We start from the raw sequence: 5,855 nt of genomic DNA, 5'->3' as shown, positions 1-5,855 counted from the left end.
AGAAAATTATTACAAATCCTATATATTAAATAAAAAATGTTGCCCATTCTGTGCTAAGCAAATGTTTGCCCTCACGTAAAGGAGTAATAAAGGATACGCTACATCATACATGCGTAGTATGCAAAGTAGCGTCATACATGTGGCGCTACTTTGTGCAAATTCGAATTTGGCACTTTTCAAGTGCTGCTATTCAGTATTATGTTTTTTTCACGTTAAAAATGTGTGGAATTTGAAGATAGAAGTCTCCTCTATTACTACAAACATTTTTTCGAATTTTAAAACAATCTCAGAGTGTGTTTTGTTTATCCAATGTCAACAACTTTCCGAGAACGTCGGACGTCGAAAAGTGTGCGTGGAAACTTTAACTGTGAAATGCAAAGACGTTGATAAAACAATTATCGTAAGTGCAAAATTTTTTATTTATATATTAAGGAACAATTATATCATGTTAACGTTAAAAAATTTTGAAAATTAATAACAAATAAACGGAAAATGAAAAAAAGTGCACTGTGGGGCTACTTTGTGCAAATTTTCATTCGTTTTTCTTTTTCGACAGAAAAATGGTCAGACGTTATAAAAAAAAATACCTGGCTACACTACCGTGATTACACTTTAGAAAAGCTGCAGCAATGTTTGCAAACAGTTGCTGGTGGCATGTTGATTGCAGAAGCTTCTCGGAAATACAAAATCCACAGAAATACTATCTCTAATAAAATTCACAAGAAACGCGTGAAACGTGCTGGTAAACTATTATTTTTCTTCTACAAAAATTTTTCTAACGAATTAATCAAACGATTTAACACATAAAAATATATTTTATAGGACATCAGGTGATTTTGCAGAAACTGAAGAGCAAGTTCTGTCATGTTCATTCAAGCGTGTTATGCTCAAATTTATCAATATTATAAATGTTAATGAATATTTAATAATTATTATTTTTGAAATTTCATCTATTTCAATGTTCAAAAATGTATATGGTTTCCTTTTGTTTAAACTCAAATGTTTTGAAATAAACATTCTTTTTAAGAAAAAATTCTTTATAAAAAATGGTTTTTTAGAGCTAAAAATTATTTTCACACTAATATCTTTACATATCGCGATGTTTTTGTTATTAAAAATGTCAACAATTAACTTTTTCAACAAGTTTATATCAATATTTTACTTAAAGCATGATTATTAAACTGAATTCCTATCGCTGCACAAAGTAGCCCCACTTGGGGGTTACTTTGTGCAAGGTATGTTTTGACTTATTATTTGTAAATATTACAAACAAATAATGCAAATATTGATCAAATTTACTCGTCTGAGTCCAGTTATGATTATATTATCGTTAAATTTTGAATTAACATAGTTTTTTTACTTGTCAAAGTTCAAAAACTGCGAAATCCTGCACGAAGTAGCCTCACATGACAGTACGATTATTAATTATGATATTTCATATAGGAGGGGGAGTAAAATAAATAGACAATTTTAGAATTATTTTTATTTTATGCATTTATTTGTTTATCGATTATTTTCACCTCTGGGTGCATCTTTGGAAATTTCCTCACTATCTTATCTCTCTGAATTTTATCGATGCGGGAGGAATGTTTCGATTAGATGGGAAATGCAAAGATGTCACGCATGTCTCTCATTTGTCAACGGGCTTGGACATCATTAATTTCACCCCAGATAAATACTGTTTACATTATGTATTGCATTATGTTGTTACAAAACAACTATTCATTTTTTATGATCAAACGTGTTGTAATTTCTTCTTGATTTGTCAATTTTGGTTTAATCAAAAGAACATACGTACCCATCTTCCACTTATTTTTTTGTTAATATTGCGTAAACATAATCAGGGATTGCAGTTTTAAACTATAGACTACATTTTGTCAGGATTTTGCGTATTTTAGCTTGATATATGAACTACGTATTCGATAGTGTGTAAGGGTATTTGTATACCAGTTCCCAGGGCAAACTCATCGATTAAATTCTTGTAAAAAAAAAAGAAAAAGGTGTGTATTCATTGCAGCTGGAAAACGCTAATAAAAGGACCCAAATCCGTATTTTATGTTTCTTAATTATGTTTATTAATGTAAGTGAAAATTGCTTTAAAATTAATGTTTTTATTTAAATGCAAAGAAAATTTAAATTTAAATGTCTAAAACTTCATTTTATCTTATTTTATAAAATAACCGTCGTTGGAACAACTGACCCAATTTTGAGTTTGCAATTACCATTGTTCAACTCCGTAGCCTTGTAATTTTAAACCAATGTTATTCATGTATTAAATCAATGTTTATCAAACTTGTAATTCAGACGACAAGAGAGCTCGTGGATCATGCATTGGGAGAAATTTGTCTTCGTAGAAAGCTTTTTGATGGAACAAACCCGCATTTTCGTCACATGGAGAGGAAAACCACGAAAACCTCCTATGGTTAGCTTGTCGGCAAGGGGACTCTAATCCATGATCCGTCTACCACTGAAGATATTTTACGTCAGCACTGTGATCTGTGCGGGCCGGGTGCGGAATTCGTATCGACCATCCATTGCTGGGATTCAAGCCCGGTTCACCTCATTGGAAGGCAAACGCTCTATCCCCTGAGCCACCACGGCTTTTATAACTTCATTTTGTTTTGTTTTACAACCATCGTTGAACAGCTGACCCAATTTTGGGTTTGTGACTACTAATGTTGAACTATGTCGCCTTGTAATGTTGAACCGATCCAGAAGACAAGGAAACTCCTGGATCAGTACTCCCAGAGGTATGATTTGTTATGTGAACATGGTGGACGTTGTGACTAGAAAGATTTAAAGTGCATCAGTTACCATTTACTACACGGGGAGTCTTCAAAAACCATTTGATGATTAAAGGGAAAAATGGTTTATGTCCATGAAAGCTGATTCTGGTCTGATTTCCCAGGAGCCAGCATTCGATTGAAATCCTAAATATAAAAACACACATGAATGTTATAAGCATTTACCTACAATATCTAAAATATTTAAAACATGACGTTAAATCTGTCGATTGATTTGATATTGAGAAAAAATAAAATTTGGACGAGAACTGTTTTTCTCCAAATTTTTTTCCAAACCAATAATTCCTCACTTGTCTTCCCGTCGTCCCTCTTTGTTCTTCTTGCCTATGCGTGGACAGGAATTGTTTTCCTCCAGAAGGGCCTGTCTTCACTGTGTAATAACTATAGGGGAGAACTTATTTTCCTCGTTATTGATTTGTCAGAACTTAGTAATCTTCAAAATACTCAAGAGGAACCCAATCGCCATTTTCATTAAAAATGGACATAAACCGTTTTCCTCCTTGATCTTAATAATCTATTGTTAATAAAACAGTTTGCTGGAGTCAAGTACTCTGTTAAAAGTAAAAATGACAGAGTTTTAAGGTCCTTAGTCAGGATTTGGATGCCCTCTTTATTCCGATGCATAGGGCCGTGACCCCCTTTTCCATTTTCTACACAGTAAGTATTACACTTTTCCGAACTTTATTTTACCGACAACAATCAGTTCTTTTTCAACGATAAACAAATAAATAAATAAAAACATAAAATGTACATTACTTTTGATCGAACGTAAGGAAACTATTATTTATAACGTTTACTCATAACGTTAATTCTCTTTCCATATCATTTTAAGTATTTAATCTTTTCAAATATTTTGTTAGTTTATACTGGAGTAAATCGAATAAGAGATTTTATTCTATAACCAACAATCATAGCCATAAGTTGTAAAATTATATTATGAGAAACTTACGATGTTTACATTAATGCTGATAATTTAAAAGAAAACATCGCATTCTCTTAGAAGAATAAAAAAAAATTTTATTTTATTTTTTATTTATTTATTTATTTTTTTGGCAAAGCGATGCAAATTAAGGAACATAATTTTTTTTAAATAGTTAAAAACATTATAATGATTTTTAAAACAAACATTAAATTAAAATGTTGATATATTTTTGCTTCATGCAAGTTTTAACAAGTGTCGAGTATCTATAAAGAAAGATAAGCTTTATTGATTTGAAATTTTAATTTAACTTAACTTTTTTTTTTCGTAATCTATTTTTCGAAACAATTTTTCCTAATTCCTTTCTCGAGTTTCAGCATATACGTACTTTAAACTAATCTCGCAACGTCATAAACTAACGTACTTGAAGTAAATAAGTAATTTTGTAATTTTCAATAACATCCTAACTTTTAAGTTTCAAGTCATTTTGATCAAAAGTGAAATACAATGAAAATAATGCGTATATTTAAGTCCCAAAAATATATTGACTTATATATAGGCATTATTTTACTCCCCCTCCCCCCTTGCATTGTTGACATTGGAGAGAGCAATTTTTAAGTATTTGCATTTAAAATATTTTTAGATGCAACATATTTGTACTTAAATTTCTCATAAAATATTTGAAAAAATTAGTTTTGTTTAAATTTATGTCTTTACTTTATTTTAGTGTAAACAATGTTTCACATTCACGTGTGTAGGGAGACTTGAGAATGTCCGCTTATTTTTGAGCTGGCAACTCGAAATATGTTGATTTTTACTATTATCTTCATATTTTTTTTTAATAAAGCTTTTATATTATCAATGTTTTCCATTTTTTTGGATGCGCGAAAGCGGGATGCCCACATATCAACTTTTAGTAATGACTTTTTTAATTCTTACAATTATTTTAATTCTTATCAATTTTTTTTACACTGTGATGCATTTGGTATGATTTATGAATGCTTTTCTAAATTCTTCTATTTTTTTTTCATTTATTCCAATTTTCTCCTATTTTTATATAATTTATTAACCTGAAATTCTACAGTAAAAAGTGAAACTAAACTTTTTTTAAAAATAATAACAATTTATTGATAATTTGAAATCAAATTTCTAGTTATGACGGGAGGGAACCCTTAATAACTGGCAGGTTACAATACAATTTAAACTACAATTAATATCAAACGAGTAAAACACAGTGGATGTGTGTAAAACTTGTTCTGAAACATATACTGTTTCTAAATATTAATTTCATTGAGAACATTTGTAAGAGAATTCTTTGGGTTAGAAATTACTTTATATATCTCACAATAGATGTCGCTACGACACATATAAAGATTTTTCAAAGAAAGTCCTCTTTCTGTAGAACTAGATTGATCGGATGCAGGATTAAGATGCAGAAGATAAGATGCTCTTTCTTTATTTCTAGTGTTTGGTGGACGGATCGTATTTGCGAATTAAATGAATGGGCATTGCATTCATCAAATATATTTGTAATTTTAATTATTAACTACGAAATTATTAAGAGCTGTTTTGATATTTATTGATGTAAACAAAATTAGCTCATGGCAATTGAAGTGTATAATAATATTTTTATAATTTAAAATAATTTTTTATTTACTTACTAATAGAGCATTTATGCCATAGAAAGGCATTTTTTTTTTTTAAAATATTGCTGCTTTGATGCAATAAATACTTATTTACTTTCAAAGAAATTTAAAAGAATAAAATGGCAGAAATCCGATTTTCTAATACAGATTCATAATTCCATAATCAAGTAACTTTATTCAATAATATGGATTAACACATCATACATAAGCGTTTATTTAAGCACAATGAATATCAATTTCACCTAATTTGAATTTAGAAAGAGAAAAAAAAATGTTGGGGAGGAAAAAGGCGAGAATTTCCCGCCCAGCACAATTATGCAAGGCATGGCAGTCAGTGAGCATAAAAATATCGATTGGCGTTGGGGCGTGTACTGAACCACGCTTTACTACAAACAGGGCTTGCTATCATTACTACGGTAGTAGACATCATTCAAAAAGAGTAACCATAACAACCGTTCTCTACAGCTTGAAATATCTACGGTCGTT

The sequence above is a fragment of the Parasteatoda tepidariorum genome, chromosome 3 (genome assembly GCF_982258835.1).
Source record: "Parasteatoda tepidariorum strain Cologne lab strain chromosome 3, Ptep-v5.0, whole genome shotgun sequence".
Classification (NCBI taxonomy): domain Eukaryota; kingdom Metazoa; phylum Arthropoda; class Arachnida; order Araneae; family Theridiidae; genus Parasteatoda; species Parasteatoda tepidariorum.
The sequence above is the reverse complement of the archived record's forward strand: the minus strand, read 5'-3'. Positions refer to the sequence as shown.